We start from the raw sequence: 20,147 nt of genomic DNA, 5'->3' as shown, positions 1-20,147 counted from the left end.
TCATAAAGCCCCGTGTAATTGTGCGATTCTGCTATACCACAGAGTCATCTAGTGGTTGTATAATGAAACATATAGAAAAGCAAGGAAAGAAAACCCCGAGGAAAAAAGCATGTGCAAATGAGCCAACCTTAATCCTGCAAAGAATCTGGAACCAGAAGCGCCGATAAAGGTGAGGGATAAAAGCCTCATGTAGAAATGCACCTGGACATCACACTAGGCAAGAATCACTACTGGAGTAAAACCAGAAAGTGTTTGGGTAAAAGAACTAGAAGAATAGAACCCAGGCAGGTACTCTGGTACTTGGGTATGAGATAGCAGCAGAATTAAAGTGCATATACATTACGAAGCTATAGTGAGTTTACACTGACAGAAAACCTCCCTACATCCCATCTGCAAAAAAAAAAAAAGGAATTGCAATTTGATGAGGGTGCCAAGAATTCTCTGTCAGAGATCCCTAGCCCTACTCCCGTCAAAGAACAAAGTGAAGAGTCAGCAATTCTACATCTACTTACCTGACAGTAAGCTCCATTAAACTCAGTGGGATCTACTTGTGAGCAGACATGTAATATATAAAAGGTAATAGATAGTATTCTCCATTCCTAATAGGAATGATAATAAACCACAATATTAACATTGGCTTCGTACAAGTTCTGATGAGCACGTAGTATGGACATGTTCCCAGGGGAAGGCAAGTGCTGTGTTTAAGGCTGGCTAGAGCAAGTTTGATCTTTGCTACCATTGGCACATTCTGAGCCTCAAAACATCATGAACAAATGACTGGGAAATAATAACAAATGTCTGGGGGAACTAGACCTTGCTTTTTTCCTTGCTTTTTAAGTGACCGAGGAGGCGTGAAGGAAAGGTTGCTGGTGGGTCAGACTCAGCCTGTGGGTTTGACCCACTCTTCAAAGATGAGCAACTGATGCTTGCTTCTCATCCTGTCTTCTTTCCTCCCACTTCCTTTGAGTGTCATGCTCCCAGACATCTGTGCAAAGTCACACCGGCTCCAGAACAAGGCTCAAGTTAACACCCATTGGCTCTTCATACCAGAAAAAAGGACATAATATGAAGAATGTCTAGTCTAGTATGGGATTTAGCACATCTGTGGCAAATTGGAGATTAGAATATAGATTACTCTGTATAGACTGTTCTGGGCCTAATCCCATTAGATTATTTTACAATGCTTAGATTGTATAGCAGATAGTTGATTAACTATAGTAGAATTAATGACACACTAAAGAAACCTCCAGGCCACAGGCTGAGTTTGACCCACAGAGGTTCCCAATGCAGCCCATGAAGGAACCACCGCTCGTCTGCCTTCTCCCAGGCCCCTGATGTAATCTCCGCACACTTTTACACCTCTCTTTGCATCTCAGGTGGCTTATTCCCTTCCCTTAGGCACTGCACGTTCCCCTAATTGGGAAGGTAAGTTGAGCGTGAAGGAGGCTTTCAACTTGGCTGCCACTTGGAGGAGTCTTTAGTCTTTAGACCTCTGAGTGGTACCATAGCCAGACTGAAAACACTGATAAAAGTATAGCTATTTTGGACTGGTGCTATTACTATCAAAACTTGGATTAAACTATTAAGAATATCTCAGGTTTCGTTTTAGTACTGGCTATAAAGAACAGCCCTGTTTCTGAACATCTTCAAAGCACAGGGAATCTTGGGCTATATTAGCATATGCAGTATTTCAGGCAGATGTATTTGCACATGGGATTTCAGCCACAGTGGCAACTTTCATTCACAGTCTACATCTCACAGCAAATGAGCAGTACTATTTGGGTCTTTATGATCTGGAAGAAGAGGAGGGGGTTCCTTTTTGTACCACCGACAAGTTTCCCTTTTTATGAGAACTATGCAGGACACTCTCTCTCTCTCTCTTTCCTATAGGTTGTTCCCCCCGCCACCGCAACATGAAAAAAGGGGTGGGAGGAAAACACCTGGAATCTCTTTGTTGATGAAAATAGTTCAATTGAATAAATGTTTTCCTCCAGATGTACTACAAAATTCAATGTTCTTGCTGTTAGTTATTAATACTGTTAATGATTACCAATACACCAAGGCTACAATGCCATGCTTGCTTGTTTTGTGAACCGCCCAGAGAGCGTTGTCTAATGGGCAGTATAGAAATGTAATAAATAAATAATAAAATAAATAATGCTTACCTGAGAGTAATTTCTATTGAACTCAGTGGAGCTTACTTCAGACTAAACCTGCATAGGGTTGCTCATTATGAGTTGTATGTTAATCTAACCTCAGTCCCTTTCATTTAAATGAGTCTACTCTAAGTAGGATGAACATTGGAGACAACATTTTATGTGTGCATGCATACACACTAGACTGGACGGTACATTTGCATTAAAATGGCTGTGCTTTCCCCACAATTAAGCCCAACAGAAGCAACAAAGAATAAAAGATTTGGCCCTTGCTTCTGTGTTTATTACAGGAAAGTCTGATAATGCAAACATTTGGCACCATTCACGTCAATAACCCCACATGTGTATTCTGCTGGCTAGACAAGAGTCAGAGGTCTGCCTGCCAACCTATGTGCTTTCTTACTGACTAATCACAACGTTTGTCTTATTGATAGCTTGTCAGAACATTCAATATCTCTGCCTTCTTTACTAGTATAGCTGCTTTGCATGGACACCATGGGTGTTAAAGGGAAAAGACAATGGTGTAAATATAATCCTGTTTGTGGACAATATTGAATACAGTTAATAGAGAGCTAATGCTTTCTCCAAGTATCTTAGAATCCTGTTCATAGTGTTGCAGCATCCTTATGAAAATCTCTCTTTCTCTTTCACACACACACACACACACACACACAGTTTTTATGAGGAAAATAATTATTTGTGCTTGAGGGCTCTGACAACATGTTAACTGAGGAATCAAATAAGTTATTTAAATGTAAGTTTTGATTCATATAACTTTAAGATGTGTGTCACTCCTAGAAAAAAATGCAACTAATTAATCAACTTTTTTCTGGAATGGGTGTGGACAGGTATGGTGGATATTATCATACGAATCTTCAGATATAACATGACTTCAGCATGATAAGATCATGCTGTAGAACTGGAAATACTTAACTGAATTTCATTCAGCACTTGACTTACAAAAGCACCAAGGGCACACTTCCAAGTTCATGCTTTCTCATCCCATTAAAGCATTCAGTCACAAGCAGATCCTGGCATTGCCATGGTAACAGGAAGTTCTACCCCTTAGGGAGAAATCTGTGCAAACGTGAAATGACAATCAGCAGGATGACCAATATCCAAGTACTACTGATAGTCTATTGCTGCACCTATCTCAAAACCTCATATTGCAAGTTCTAGGGCAGCCTTCCCCAAGCTGGTGCCCTACAGATGTTTTGGACTACAATTCCCAGTATTCCTGAACATTGGCTATGCTGGCTGGGAGTTGAAGTCTAAAACATCTGGAGGGCACTAGGTTGAGGAAGGCTGTTCTATGGCTTTTGATGCTATTTTGGAAGCAAGTGCTACTGGGAAATGTACCTGTTATATCAGGCATATTCTTCGGAACAGTTTTCCTCCATACACATAGGCATGCCAATGCTTCTGTATTTCTTGAAATTTACTAAACTTTGTTTTCTCTTACCGTAGTTCCATTTGAGTTGTCCTTCAAGATTTAGTTATCACTTCTTTAATGTGCCACCTTTCTTCCATCATGGAATTCAAGGCACGCTACATGGGGTGCGGAGACTGTCTCCCATAGAGACTCAAAAACGTGCTTAACTTTAGCAAGGTGTTTGCATCATGGCATCCTGGCCCATGCTCTGGAACATGGTCTGAGATATAAAGAAGACATGTGTTGTAATCCAACACATGGTAACATCTGGGCTGCAGCTGCACATACTCCTAAGCCAATGCTCATGCACTAAATCAGAAATGTATGATGTGAGACCAAGTAAGTTACCTTGTACATGAAAATAACTCCTACATGCAGACTAGGGATGGATGTATCTCTCAGTTTTGCTTTCTCCCACAGCTGAATTTTTAAAGCCTTAAGTTCTTTCTGTCCCATTTATGAAGAAATTTGTGATTTTTTTTATGTTCTTACCAAACAAACCAAACAAAATTCTCACACATCTGCACCAGCCAGATTCAATAAGTACAATTATTCTTAGCATGGAAAGGTCCACGTTGTACCTGCCTGACATGTAGCTGTTAAGGATGAGGAGCTTGTCAGAAAAAGAGAGGTGGCAACCCCAGTTCAGCTCCACAAACATGGCTGAATACACATGGATTCAAACACAGACTTTTAAGAGCTAAGCACTGGGCCTGGATGGGCAAATCTGTCAGTTTTGTTTTCTCCCACCTTTAATTTTTTTAAAAATCTCAATTTTTTCCCATCCTGTTTATGGAGAAAATTGCAAATGTTGGTAAGTTCTTATATAACCCCGCCCCCCATCAAAATGCTCATTCATCCCTAATGCAGACTGCATGGCTTGTGTTAGTGCTGCCACTGCTGCCATCTGAAATATGGATAGATGGGGAGAGGTTACCACAAAACTGCAGCTACTGTCATACAAAATAGTATGTTTGATCATATGGACTAGTGGTAAGGTCAATTCCCTGAGCGCCAGTAACCAAAACAGCACCACCCATGCACAAAAGGAAGATATCAACAGATCTGGGGGAACCCTGAGGTTTTCAGGAGTACCTAAAATGTTAGGGGGAAACCCCACAGGGGGAACCCCTCCCCCAAACAACCCAATGAAGACTGAGGAATCAGAAAACAACTCCAAACAACCCAATGAAAGGTGAGGAATCAGAAAACTGGGGATGGGGGTGGAATGGAGGGGCTAGAATCCTGAAATGGGAGAACTCCACACTGCACATTTGGTTATTTTGTTACACACGCTATTATTTTAATACACATTAAGGACACAATCCAATGCATGTTTAGACAGAAAAAAAGTCCTTCAATTCCCAGCATGCCCCAGCCAGCCATTGATTGGCTGGCTGAGGCATGCTGGGAGTTGTAGGACTTTTTTCTGTCTCAACATGCATAGGATTGCACACTAAAAGTGTTTTAAATAAAAGAAGTCTGAAGTTGTTTATTTCATGAGCACATCCACAATACCTGAGCAGGCTTTCCAAGTTCTCCAGGATGAATGACTGTGCTTGTTATATAGCTGAGGTCAAGTTCAAAAGGATTATTCAACACTTTTCGGAAACTCCCTTCTTGACTGCTGTCTGATTCACAAATGTGGATGAATAACTTTCCTGGAATGCTTTCCTAAGTACTTCCTGTCCTTCTCCATAAAAGGATGATAAATACAGGGTGCTCCTGTGCTGCGTATTTGTCCACTGTTTGGCATACACCCTTGGGTGGAAGGATATAGGCTCCCCTGTGCATGGTTCAGAACACCAAAGACACAATCCAGCCATTTTAAAGCCCATTGTTTTCCACAGAAGAATGAAGCAAATGCTTTTCTCTCTCCCATTGTAATCAGTGCGACTTTAGAAGTGCTTAGATCCTTACTCCTACTTGATTACTTCTGTTGTACACATATCATCTAGCAAGCAAACAAACAGCCTCATGATAGTACTGGGAAAACCGGCAACCCACAGTCAACACAGCACTAATTGTATGATGGTTAATTCCATTGTATGACAAGTATAGAATTGTATGACTATAAACATTCCAACCAGAGTTAAAATAAATACCTATATATAGGCTGACCATATTTCCTTGAGACAAAAATGGGATATTGGGATGACAAAAACGGGATGGGGTTTTTATTACAGCGGAGAGTTCCGCTGTAATAAAAAAATAGCTAACAGCCTGTTGAACCGAAATATGAGTCTGAAAAGTCCGAATCAAACTGAATGTAGGGCAGAAAGAATCTCTATGGGCGGAATGATGGTAGAAATAACAGTGAGACTCATCCTCCTGGCTCCCACATGCTGAACGGGGCTCAGCGACCGCCTCTTGAATTCCCCGCCACTGCAGACAAGCAAGGGGGCGGCGTCTGATCGTCGCTAGCTCAAGAAGCCTGGCCCTGACTGGATAAAGTAAATGGAACTTCCTCTTTCGTCACACTCGTAGTTTTACTGCACTCATTGATTAGCATAGAGCCTTATGATAAACGCGTTCAGTTTTTTACAAAAAATTAAAAACAGGACAAAATTGACATTTATGTTAAAATGATGGGACGGTTGGGAAATATGAAAAAAAAAGGTACTGTCCCTTTTAAAACGGTACGTATGGTCAGCCTACATATATAGAGCTCCTGTGTCTACAAATCACTGAGTATATGAAGAGCATTTCTACACAAGGCTAAAATCCCACATCCTTACCAGGGCTTCTGCTTCCGGATTCCTTGCAGGATTGATACCAGCTCCTTTTCACGTAGTTTCATTTGGGGGGTTTCTTTCTGGGCAAGTTCTATATGCTTTATTTTACAGCAACTAGATGGCGCCGCAATATCGTAGGATGCTGGAAATTCACCAGAAATTTATTGCAATTTGAAGTGTCTTATCACATTTCCCCCACAGATAATTAAGCCGCTATAATAGCCAGAAAGGAGGGGAGGAGTCCTGAAGGTTGACGACATCATGTAAAGGACCTGCAAAAAAACATGAGTGACCAATCATGGACACACAATAAAAGCCTCGTGTAGAAATTCTCAAAGATACATTCTCAAAGACATCCTCAAATTCTCAAAGGTATTCCACGTCTACATTAATGATTTACTCACTGTACCCTTCCCCAACTGTTCCAGATGTTTCAGATGAAAACTCCCAGAATTCCTGAACATTGGCTATGCTGGCTGGGACTGATGGAATTGAAGTCCAAAACATCTGGAAGACACCAGTTTGTGGGAAGCTAATTTACTGTAAGCTCCATTGAAGACATGTATAATGTAGCCTCCAAGTCCACGGTGCACAACCTTTTTGGCCTTGAGGGCCACATGTAATGCTGGCTTGGGGGCTGCATACAAATAGGGCTGTATCCAATGCCAGCCTAACTTAAGTTCCATTCACTTAAGTTCCATTCACTACATGGGACCCATTGAATACAAACTATATACACACATTGCTAGCAACCAGGAAAGTGATTTGCATGATGATCTCGGGGGGAGAGAATGGGAAGTCTTCTCTATACTTGCTCCCCCAGCCATCCTGATATAGATCGCTCTTTCATCTCTGCTAGCAGCAGCAGGGAAAATGCGATCTGTATGAGGATCTTTGGGGGAGAAAATGCAGAGTACAGGCAGTGAAGTGGGAGACCACAGTAAAGGCCCTGACGGGCCAGTTGTGCACCACTGTTCTAGGCTGTAGCCTTGGGGAGTGGGGGCTATAGGGGCTCACTCCCTTTCAACTTAAACTACTTTACAAGGTTGTTTGTGAAGATAAAGTGGGATAACCTTATCCACTGCACCTTGAGCTTCTTGGAGGAAGGGTGGGATGCAAATGTGATACACAAATAAAACTAATAAAATAAACACAAATAAAGTGTGTTTTCTTGAGAGAGAGAGAGAGAGAGAGAGAGAGAGAGGAGTTAGGACAGAAAGCAAAGGAAATTGTGTATACGCGTGCATGTGTGTCCAAAAGTGCCAGCATAGTTGAATAGGCAAGGAAACGAAGAGATACGGAAGGCAGAATGGTTGAAGAAAAGCAGAGGCCCATAAATAGAGACCTAAGGGAACATGGTGTTAGGAAGATGAGTGGGCAAAAAGAAAGAGGTTATAAGCAGAAATTTTAGGGTTTTGTTTTGTTTGTAAAAGGATCGGGCAGGAAGGCCACATAGGATGTGGGGATCGGTTCCTTGTGTTAATTTGAAACGGCCTGCTTTAGTGCTGGGTGCAGGTCTTCCAGGCACTCAGTGCTGGATCCAGGTTTTTGAGAGCCCTTGGGCAAGACATCCTCAATGAGCCTCCTCCCTCAGTCTACCTTCTCAGTAAGTCCACTGCTGCTATTGCTCTTCGCCATCTCTCTCGTCATTGCTACCACTTGTTTGCTCGACAGGCAGAGAGCGAGTGAGCAGTGGCATCTGCCCCTCCTCCTCACCACCACCCTTGTCTGGGCCAGAGTGAGAGGTAGGTGAACCAGCAGGTTGCAATGGTGAAGAGGAGGAGCAACTCCAGGCGGCTCTTGTCAGTGTGCCCCTGCCAGGGGTAGGGCCCTTGGCAGGTGCCCAGTGACAGACACCTTGATGCCTGCCTTGCATTAATTATTATTGTAGTAAGACTATGACAATGAGGTGGGCTACAGTAAAGAATAGGTATTGGCTGTTCCAGTTAAGGACATGCTGAAGTCATTGTACAGGGACAGCCAGAGCATCTCTAAACCAGCCTAAAATCCCGCATTTAAAACTGGGCTTTCTGCTCCTGTTTTAAATGCAAGATCACAACAGGCTCCCTTTACATGTGCTTCCTGCCCCCCCCCCTTTCTCCCCTCTTTCCTCCTTTTCTGACTCTTCCATATGTTTCTAGCTCCTCTTATTGCAGCTTTTCCTTTTTCACAGAGGGAACTGAAGCAGAACTCAAGCACGGTAATTTGATAGCTCATTATCTCCGATCTTTTAAAAAATGGAATAAAGGTCTTTTAGTGCAGGAGACGCCCAGGAGGTTGATGATGTCATGTGAAGGACCCGCAAACCTCCATGAGTGAGCAATCTCAATAGCAGGATAAAAGCTCCGTGTGAAGAAACCCCCAGGACCAGGGCTACTTACACCCGTGCTGTCATAGAATCATAGAATAGTAGGGTTGGAAGGGGCCTAAAAGGCCATCGCGTCTGTAACTAGGATGTCATGGCCTGAAGTAATGGAACTGCAGCAATGTACAGGAATATCAGGCAAGTAGACTATCACTATTCTCAGATATTGGTGGTGGGGAGAAATACGTTGCAGTTCCAGAAGTTTCCGTTTGAGAAAAGATAAGAGTGCAGCAATCAGAGATAAAAGTTTATACGGAAGAACAGCAGAATTACAAAAGGACATGGGCTGTCATTCTTGTATTGTCATGCTGAGATATCACCCATGGTTCCCAGACTGTTTTTCCAGCCATATCTTTCTCCTCCTTCACTGAGTCATTTATGTGATGGTAAGACTGGGCAGCATCCCGGCCAGCATGATGCCATTGCTATGGCATTGCAGCAGTGATTCTATGGCACTTTGCGGGGGTTGATGTTGCCGTGGCAACGACAGAGTTGAAGCTGTGGCAGGATGAGGGGGTGGCCGCAGTAGTGATGAGAGAAGTTACTATTGTAGCGGCACAGAGTGACTCTGTGGAAATCTCGCAGCATTTTGTTATGATGCGCAGAGTCTCACTGCAACAGAACGGTGGGACTAAGAATGGCAGGACACATCCAGCACCATAAAAACATTAAAATCCATTCATGTGAGAGAAGATACTCACAAGAGCAGAATCCTACGTATGCATGGCAAACTCATCTGATCTGAATGCAGATCTGTATGTAGCCAAAATGACACCATCCACCCACAAGAGGGAGGTATCAGCAGGCTTGCAGAAATATAAAGAGCAGCTAGCTAGCTAGCGCAGGGGACCTAAGGGGGGAACAAACCCACATACCCCAATGAGGACTGAGCATGCTCAGTGGACAAAGAATGCTGACCAGCTATTGGGAGGGTGGAAAACTGGGTGTGGGGAAAAAATGGAATGGAACATCTTCCAACAGGGTATCTAAGGCTGGCATCGAGGCTAGGCATGATTGGGCACCTGCCAAGGTGCCACATCCCTGCAGGGGGCACTGACAAGAGACCCCTGGACTTGCTCCTCTTCACCCCTGCATCCTGCTTGTTCACCTGCCTCTTGCTCTGGCCCAGGCAATGGTGGTGGAGAGAAGGAGAAGCAGGAGATGCCACTGCCTGCTTTCTCCCTGGCTCTCTCTCCCTGGCAAGCAAGCAAGTGGGAGCAATGAAGAGAAAGAGAATGAGGGGCAATAGCAGCTGGTGGAAATAGTGGTGAGAAGGTAGATCCACTGAGGCGGGAAGCCCATGGAGTGTATCTTGCCCAAGGGCCCTCAGAAACCTGAAGGTGGCACTGAGGGTATGGCTGACTGCAACAGGGAACAGAATCACTCCTCACTATTTGTTGCAGGTCCCACTGGTGTTACTGTGATATCTATGTCTGATTTCCTGTTGTTTTGCTTTTGCTTAAGAATACTCATTGGAAGTTCAGTAATAATTGCTGGAGCCACTGCCCTCACTTAAAACAGCAGAGAGCAACAGAAAAGTGATAGAATAGCAGGGAGCATTCTAGGACAAGGAAGGGTTTAGGGGATTAAAATGATTCAAAATTATATGAACCGCTGGCAGAGATTTCAAAATGTTCAAGGAGAGGAGAGCACAGGAACATTTCCTTGCCTGCTGGTGGCTTTCCTCATCCATAGTATCTTAGTGGTTCTTTTTACCAAAAGTTTCCTCAAAGACACACTGTACCCTAATGATTCGAAAATGCTCCTTTGTCTTCTCAGAAATCATATAATTGTTGCAGAATGTCTTAACTAACAAAGAGTCTTGTGGAAAATGTTACAGCCAGACATATCATATAATTTTAATCATGTTGTCATATTTTGAAATGGCTCAATTCTAAGTTTATATGACTTTGTAAATTCTCCCATAATGGGGTATGCTGTACAACCCTACACATATTTTGCCTAAAGTAAGCCCAAGTGACCTGAATTTAACTTAAAGTTCATAATAAAATGTATTTATCATTTGACATCTGCTTTTGCTACCTGTTGACCTAGATTTAACATGGTGCTAAATATGTTCTTTAATAAAAGTCAAGTAAAAATTTGCTTCCAGATCTCCAGTGTTATAATACTAGATTGGTTAAATGAGCACACTGGTTAGATGTAACCAATGTGGAAAGGGATGTGTGTAAAAAAAATCTGGTCACTTTTCAACTCCTTGGGTCCTGAGAATTAGGGATCTTTGCTATTCAACTGAAGCAGATACTGAATAGCTAAGGTCAGACTAAGATATTGGCTGCATTCAGAGACGGACATCAATTTAAGCTAAAAATTCTGGCTTAATAAACCTTTATTTGAACCAGCACTGGGCATGCAGTCCATTCGCTTCTCCCATTATAATATCAGGTAGACAAAGAAGGGATAGATTTTTGTGATATTCTAATTTGGGATGATGGTTAAGTGTGCCCAAACAAGCCAGGATTGTAAGCTAATTTTAACCCAGGGGGTATTGTTGGCTTACGAATCCTGGCTTCTCTGGGAGCACTAAACCATAATCCCCAAGTTGGCTGTCATGCAAAGCCATCCCTTCCTGGCATGTTTATGTGTTCTTGTGAAGCGAGAAGCAAATGGGCTGCTTGTTCACATTGCTTGTTCACATTGTGCTTTATTAAGGTAGGATTCCTGGCTTAAAATGAAGTGCAAACACATCCATTTTTGTTGATTTCTAAAAATGCCTTGTTCCTAAATTTATGTTATTTATTTACATCATTTATATCCCACATCATCAGCACTGCAGTGTTCCCAGAGTAGCTTATAATTAAAATACAATACCATACAGAATACAAGATAAAACACCCAAAAATATAAACAGCAGGACCAGTAGATAAAGCTGATGGAAGAATAGCAGAATATTAACATTTCCTCCAACTAACTTAATTAAAAGGGCTGGGAAAATAAAATGATGAGCAAAAGTGGACTTTCAATTGAGCCTGGAAATGAACTAGGAGCCAAAGAAGCTGTTTCAACACAAGTGAGATACGATCTCACCATCCAGCCCCTGATAACAGTGGGACATTCCCTCTATTTCCATTGTTTGGGCATGAGTGTTGCTGCTTATATAGCCAACCTGACACTACCTATGCACAAGAGGGAGGTATCAGCAGACTTGGGGAAAACCCAAGGTTTGTAGAAGTATTATTATTATTATTATTATTATTATTATTATTATATTTATATTTATACCCCAGCTTTTTCCCAGTACTGGGACAGAAGGCGGCTTACAAAAATTAAAACATATACAATTAAAACATATGAAAATATACAAAAGTTAAAATATAAATTAAACAATATAATTAAAATTATATTAAAACATTAAAACAGCATTTTAAAACAGCATTTTAGCAGCTTACCCCCAGGTTCCAACTATGTCCCAAAGGCCTGCTGGAACAAGAATATTTTAGTCTGCCTCTGGAGCCATCAAGGAGGGAGCCATCCTAGCCTCCCTGGGAAAGGTGTTCCACAGCTGTGGGGCAGCCACTGAGAAGGCCTTCTCCCGGGTTCCTACCAAACGTGCCAGTGACAGTGGTGGGACTGAGAGAAGGGCCTCCCCAGAAGATCTCAGAACACGGGCAGGTTCATAAGGGAGGATACGGTCTTTCAGATAACCTGGACCGGAGCCGTATAGGGCTTTATAGGTCATAGCCAGCACTTTGAATTGTGCCCGGAAACAGACCAAAAAAAGTACAAAACAATCTTAGAAAAAAGGCGGGGTTACCATGGGTATATCAATCCTAGCTGATAGAAGGTGCCACCCAGCCTACTTGAGTCACAAAGACAGATCTATGAGCCTTCAAACCTCAGACCTTCAGCGTATACTTTCAGGAAGAGGGCAACCCCATCCAGAACTAGTTGGATACTATGTCCCTCAGTAGATGAATCACCTACCAATATCACCTCCATCAAAAAGCCTTGTTCCTAAAGCCTTTTACACCAGCCTACAGTCTAAAGGGCGAATAGTGGAGAGCTAGGGACCTGACAGCTGGTTTTGCTAAACATTCCTATAGTGCACTCTGCCAAGTTGAAGTTGAATCTATAATACTTGAAATATATGCTTAGCGTCCTTTGTTTGTGTGTTCCTTAAAGCATCAGTATTCTAATTAGATAGGGGAGGGACTATCCTATAAATGGCAACTAAAAGGGATCTTGTGGTCAGCAACAGGATGGGTGAGAAAGTGATAAAATGCAAAGAGGAATGGTTGGAAGGAAATAAATGGAACAAACCATCTCAGCAGTTTTCAGAGGATATCAGATTTGACTTTGTAGCATGCTTCTCATGGAAATATCACTTGGAGATACTTTGTATATTTGTGACATTGATATTTGACATTCAGAGGCACATAAGATTATAAAAATCTAAATGCCCCAAATCAGGAAATGCAGTATACAGCAATTCTTGCACAGCTGCATTAGTTCTACATTTTGCCTTAAGGTAGTAAAAACGTTAAAAGCGCTGGAAATCTTAAATGGCACTGACTTAGCAACCTGCAGTCTATCAAATTCTGAGATACCATCTATGCAATTAATATAGCAATGAAAGGCTGAAAGAAAGAAGTGCATTTTAGAACAAACTTGACCTTTTACCATAGTTAGATGTAGTCACAGAGTGGATTATAAGGACAACCCATACAAGACATGTTTCGGTGCTTCCAGACAGAGAACTCTTAGCACTAACAATCAGAAGACATTGTGCAGCTATTCCATTTTTTCTTAACAGATTTTCTGTGGTAAGAGACAAGATGGAAGAAGCTGAGGGAAAACACAGGGTGGCTATGTATGATAGATAATGACGTCTGATCCACCTGTAAAATTCCATGAATAAGGTGGGGCTATGGCACCATACAAGCCTCATCTGGAAGTGCTCTGAGAGGTAACGGAACTCAGCCGACAGGAGAGGTTTTGGAACAGCAACTTTTCTTTGAAAGAAGTTGTTAATTAACTCAAAAAGCAAGGTGTTTAATAGGTTTCCTGAAAGAACATTTGGAACACTTGCCTTTAAGATAGTTGTTGTCGTTCAGTCGTTAAATCGTGTCCGACTCTTCGTGACCCCATGGACCATAGCACGCCAGGCCTTCCTGTCCTGCGTTCTCTCCCGGAGCGTGCTCAAGTTCATATTCATTGTATCAGTGATGCTATCTAGCCATCTCATCCTCTGCTGTCCCCTTCTCCTTTTGCCTTCAGTCTTTCCCAGCATCAGGGTCTTTTCCAGGGAGTGTTCTCTTCGCATTAGGTGGCCAAAATATTTCAGCTTCAGCTTCAGTATCTGTCCTTCCAATGAGCACTCAGGGTTGATTTCCTTTAGGATGGACTGATTTGACCTCCTTGCAGTCCAGGGGACTCGTAAGAGTCTTCTCCAGCACCACAGTTTGAAGGCATCAATTCTTCGGCATTCAGCCTTGCTTATAGTCCAGCTCTCACAGCCCCACATTACTACTGGGAAAACCATAGTTTGATTATACGGACCTTTGTCGGCAAGGTGATGTCTCTGCTTCTTACTATGCTGTCTAGGTTTGCCATAGCTTTCCTCCCAAGGAGCAAGCGTCTTTTAATTTCATGGCTGCAGTCACCATCTGCGTTGATCTTGGAGCCCAAGAAAATAAAATCTGTCACTGCTTCCATTTCTTCTCCTTCTATATGCCAGGAAGTGATGGGGCCAGATGCCATGATCTTAGTTTTGTTAATGTTGAGTTTCAAACCAGCTTTTGCACTCTCCTCTTTCACCCTCAACAAGAGGCTCTTTAGATCCTCTTCGCTTTCTGCCATTAGGGTGGTATCGTCTGCGTATCTCAGGTTGTTGATAATTCTCCCAGCAGTCTTAATTCTGACCTGTGATTCATCCAACCCGGCATTTCTCATGATGTACTCTGCATATAAGTTAAATAAGCAGGGTGACAATATGCAGCCTTGTCATACTCTTTTCCCAATTTGGAACCAATCGGTTGTTCCATGTCCAGTTCTTACTGTTGCTTCTTGACTGTCATACAGGTTTCTCAGGAGACAGGTAAGGTGGTCTGGTACTCCCATCTCTTTAAGAATTTGCCACAGTTCATTGTGATCCACACAATCAAAGGCTTTAGCGTAGTCAATGAAGCAGAGATCGACATTTTTCTGGAATTCTCTTGCTTTCTCCATGATCCAGCGAATGTTGGCAATTTGATCTCTAGTTCTTCTGCCTCTTCGAAACCCAGCTTGTACTTCCGGTAGTTCTCGATTCACATACTGCTGAAGGCTAGCTTGTAGGATTTTGAGCATAACCTTGCTGGCATGTGAAATGAGCGCAATTGTACGGTAGTTTGACCACTCCTTGGCATTGCCCTTCTTTGGAATTGGAATGTAAACTGACCTTTTCCAGTCTTGTGGCCACTGCTGAGTGTTCCAAATTTGTTGGCATATTGAGTGCAGCACTTTAACAGCATCATCTTTTAGGATCTTAAATAGCTCAGCTGGAATACTGTAATCTCCGCTAGCTTTGTTGTTAGTAATGCTTCCTAAGGCCCACTTGACTTCACTCTCTAGGATGTCCGGCTCAAGTTCAGTGACCGCACTATCATGGCTATCAGGGACATTCAGATCTTTCCTGTATTGTTCTTCTGTGCATTCTTTCCACCTCTTCTTAATCTCATCTGCTTCTGTTAGGGCCCTGCCTTCTTTGTCCTTTATCATGCCCGTCTTTGCACGAAACGTTCCCTTGAGATCTCCGATTTTCTTGAAAAGATCTCTAGTCTTTCCCATTCTATTGTTTTCCTCGATTTCTTTGCATTGTTCATTTAAGAAGGCCTTCTTGTCTCTCCTTGCTATTCTCTGGAACTCTGCATTCAGTTGGATATATCTTCCCCTTTCTCCCTTGCTTTTTGCTTCCCTTCTTTCCTCAGCTACTTGTAAAGCCTCATCAGACAACCACTCTGCTTTCTTTTATTTCTTTTTCTTTGGGATGGATTGAGTTGCTGCCTCCTGAACAATGTTACAGACCTCCGTCCATAGTTCCTCAGGCACTCTATCAGGTCTAATCCCTGAAATCTATTCCTCACCTCCACTGTATATTCATAAGGGATATGATTTAGGTCATGCCTGAATGGTTTAGTGGTTTTCCCGACATTCTTCAATTTCAGCCGAAATTTTGCAACAAGAATCTCATGATCTGAGCCACAGTCAGCTCCAGGTCTTGTTTTCACTGACTGTATAGAGCTTCTCCATCTTTGGCTGCAAAGGATATAATCAATCTGATTTCGATATTGACCCTCTGGTGATGTCCATGTGTAGAGTTGCCTGTCGTGCTGTTGGAAAAGAGTGTTTGCTATGATCAGCGTGTTCTCTTGGCAGGACTCTATTAGCCTTTGTCCTGCTTCATTTTGTACACCAAGGCCATGCTTGCCTGTTATCCCGGTGATTTCTTGACTTCCTACTTTGGCATTCCAATCCCCTATGATGAAAAGGACATCTTTTTTTGGTGTTACCTCTAGAAGGTGTTGTAGGTCTTCACAGAATAGATCAACCTTAGCTTCTTCGGCCTCAGTGGTTGGGGCATAGACTTGAATTACTGTGATGTTGCTTTAAAATAGTACAGAGCTATAAAGTTAATTTATTTCACCACTATACACATTAAAACAGTCCTCTGTATAGCTTTGTGTTCTGTTGGGAAAGGTTTGGAGCTTGGGTTAGATTTTTTTCCTTTTTTCTTTTTGACAACGCCCCTTTACCAGTAAGAATTGCATGGCAGGCTAGCTATCAATGGATGAAGTTTCCCTGGCATAAGCTATGAGAAAAGCCACACACTGGATGTTAACTTACCATACAGCTGTTAATTACAAAAAGAGGGAAAATGTCAATCAATTTGGCGTAGTTCCTTTGAATGATACATGGAATAAAATATCTGTGCTAATAACAACTGGAATATACCACAAGCCAGTGAACAACTATTGCACTAGGGTTTCTTGTTGGGTTAACTGCTGGGTTGTTTAGCCACCAAACAACCCAACGTTCCAGGTTCGGACAACATGCTAGGCAGCCTATGAAGGAACAGCTCTCCTCATGTGTTACTCATTTAAAGTGGAAGTGGCGGGCGCATGGGAGGCAGTGCACCCACTTTCTCCTGCTGGTCCCTGACAGCCCATGGCTTGTTTAACCCATGGGCTTCCCTATCTTTGTACCTTACCCTTTCTCTGTGTACCCCCCCCTCCCTCTCCCTTAGAATCAAACTGTAACAAGCAATTTCTACTAAATGAAAACTGAAAACTGCATAGAGTTGGGGGGGGGGGTGAATGGAGAAACTGTAGTTAAGGTTGTTGTAAAAAACCTGAAAAATCAGAAAAAAGAGGCACAGGAGCCCTGCCAGGAAAAGCAATAGTAGCAATTCAGATATGCAACTGGGTGTCAAGGTGGCAAATCTTCTGGGTAGGGAGGGTGGAGGCTAACAGTGCAATCCTATACATGTCTCCTCAGAAGTCAGTCCCACTCCTGGCAATGGGGCTTACTCCCACCTAAGTGTATATAGGATCACAGCTTAAATATGTTGGAGGATGTTTGACATATAAATTGGAGGATAGGTTTGCCTCTGTAGGTGTGAGGCTAATCAATAAACTGAAGGATTTGTGTTTTTTTAAGTCTTGGTCCATAAGTCACAATACATGTATCAGTCTTTTTTTAATGATTTTATTTGAATATGCGATGTTGTACAATTATATAATATAATACCAATTATTATTAAGGAACAAAAAACTGTAAATTCCTAACATATATCCCTTAGCACCCTTATATTTTCTTCATCTTAAAGTTCACCCATTAATAAATACGGATTTACTGCATCTTGGATTCTATCATTCCAGTATGAAATAAATATATTCTGGGCTCCTTCACACAGGGCTTTTATCGCACGCTCATGATTGGTCACTCACAGAAGTTTGCAGAAGTTTAGATAATGGTGTCAACTTCCTGGGTGTCTCCCATAGTTTTTGACTTTTATCCCAGTTTTAAAAGACCAGAGATAATGCAGTATTTAAATGTAAATCCACTTTAATGGCCATGGAAATTGTGCAGTTCCGCTGTAACCACAGTGCCATGAGGTAAATAGAGGGTGGCTCCATATGGAAAAAGGAAAGATACTCGGGGCTAGTCCCCCCCCCCCACTACTTTGCAGGACTTTTCTATAACAGAATGAGACATATGCTGCTCTGAGCTCTTTGGAACAGTGGCAGGATAAACATGTAATATGGAGTTGATGTTACATATTCTGAGTGGTCCTCTCTGACTGGGTAAATTGGGGTGCCCTCTCTGCTACCTCAGTGGAATGAGCAGGATGAGGAGCAAAAGTGTAGCAAATTCTGACAAAGCATCCCCCTCTCACCATCCCCCCCCCCCCAATTCCTAGACCAAACTCTGGGAGGGGAGCAAATTCTGAGGAGGTAGCGTAGTGGCTGCGAGAACTTGCTGAGAAAGACAGCCCCACAAAAACAGCCTATGTCAGCCCATGTAAGGGAGCCGAACTTAATTGTGGGATAAAAAGCCCCGTGATGGAGCCCTCAATCTCTCTATGAACTGATTTCTTCTAGTTATAAGATGTAGCCATGTGGGCTGCTGTATGTAAATGCACCATTAGCTCAATATATCTATTAGTGTGCAGTCCCATGCATGTTTAGACAGAAAAAGTCCTACAACTCCCAGCATTCCCCAGCCAGAAAAAAGTCCTTCACCTCCCAGTATGCCCCAGTCAGCCATGCTGGCTGAGGAATACTGGGAGTTGTAGGACTTTTTTCTGTCTAAACATGCATAGGATTGTGCCCTTAACCTTTAAGGTACCACTAGAGTCTAGTGACTAGACTTTTGTGTGTGCTGTAACAGACTGACAAGGAATTTATCCAGATAGAAATAAAGGCTGCTGGAGACATTTTTAGGAACAGGGAGAGACAAAGTGGGGGTGAAGTATGCTGAAATTTGCAAGGCAGACTGTTCTTCCAAGCGGTGAAGGCACTTTCAAGGTAGAGAGCAAAAGGAGAGCGGGTGGAGGCTTTGCATAATGAAGGCTGTTAGCCTTTAGGATATTATTATAATTTTATTTATTTATTTATATCCCACCTTTTCCCCAATACTGGGACTCAAGGCAGCTTTACAACATTAAAACTTATACAATTAAAACCTATAAAAAGAAATATAGGAAGTATTTGTCATAGGGTACAATACTGTTAAATACACCTTAAACCAGGGGTGGGCAAACTTCAGGCTTGCAGATCTCCTTTGAGGTCTTTTTTACTAGAACCCCAAGATCCACCAACCAAGGACTGGTGCAAAAGATATATACACATAGAATTAAAGAACCCTGAGTACAGTAATTGTTTTCGAGTACCAGAACTGAATGGAGTTCACATAATCAAAAATCCACTGACTCCCGGTTACCCCAAGCTTTCTTCATTTCAGCAGTACAATTGGGGGGGGGGGATCATTTTGCTGCTGCTCCTGTTAAAACAAATCAGAGTTGGAAAACCTTGCAGACTGACTGCAAATCCAACCAGCGTTCCAGATCTACCTTCTGCCCACCACCCCTGCCTTAATTTACCCCAAGTCCTCGCGGCATGTATGAAATAAACCGCATTAATCAACAGAGACAGCCGCATATTCGGGCAGGATTTGTCTCGAGCGACGGCTGCTTAGAGAGAGACGGATTAAGCTGGGGTGGCCAATTATGAGGCCATACAAGAAGCAAAAATTTGCCTCGGTTTGGCACAGGCGAGAATGGAGAGAGAGGAAAGCTCGGAGAGCTTCATCTACTGGGAAGTACAGAAACGCAGTAAGTTATATATGTGAATAAACTGCAATTACAAATGATTGTAATTATAAATTATATGACTTGCAAATTCATTAAGCATTCCGTATTTTTTTTTTTTTAGCTCAAAACGTTTTTTTAGCTTAAAATACTCTGTTGTTGGTCTTTCTTTCATTCACATCTATTTATCTATATATGAAAGGTAGAAAGATTAACGACAGAGTATTCCAGGAATATATTTAAGCTAAACGGCTTCCACCCTCCTCAGCAGCCGTACTGTTAAGTGGATATCAGGAAGGATACGGAGAGATAGTTAGATCTGCGCGCGATTCTGAAAGGGCTTGCGCGCCATTCGTGGAGCGCCGCTGCTAATCTCCCCCCTCTGCGAGGAACCAAAACACGCGGAGGCGGCACAACCCTGACAGCGCAGCGAAGAAGGAAACAGCCGCAGCTGCCCCCGACTGGCTGCCTCGTTCTGACGGCAGCACCGCGCGCAGGGCAGACTGGGGCTCGGCTGGGCTCGGCACAGGAGCGGCAGCGAGACTACATCCGGGTCCCAGCCGTTCTAAACAGTCACTTACGCAACCGTTAACAACAACAGGCCGGCAAGACGAGAACGCGCGCGCCTCCTCTCACCCATCCCCCCCCC

General features: G+C 42.7%; 1 long non-coding RNA gene across 1 annotated transcript; it reads right to left on the bottom strand.

The window, feature by feature from the left end:
* Nucleotides 1-5,421: 5,421 nt before the first annotated feature.
* On the bottom strand, nucleotides 5,422-20,095 carry LOC146357683 (uncharacterized). Its single transcript, XR_014786810.1, has 3 exons — nucleotides 19,082-20,095; nucleotides 6,327-6,595; nucleotides 5,422-5,542 (listed from the first exon to the last, which is right to left on the bottom strand). It is a non-coding gene; the product is annotated as an uncharacterized LOC146357683 (long non-coding RNA).
* Nucleotides 20,096-20,147: the final 52 nt, after the last annotated feature.

This window comes from Heloderma suspectum, chromosome 1 (assembly GCF_057233095.1).
Source record: "Heloderma suspectum isolate Gila_16-S chromosome 1, 16-S_ref, whole genome shotgun sequence".
NCBI lineage: Eukaryota > Metazoa > Chordata > Lepidosauria > Squamata > Helodermatidae > Heloderma > Heloderma suspectum.
Note: the sequence above shows the minus strand (reverse complement) of the source record. Positions and strands in the feature narration are given on the sequence as shown.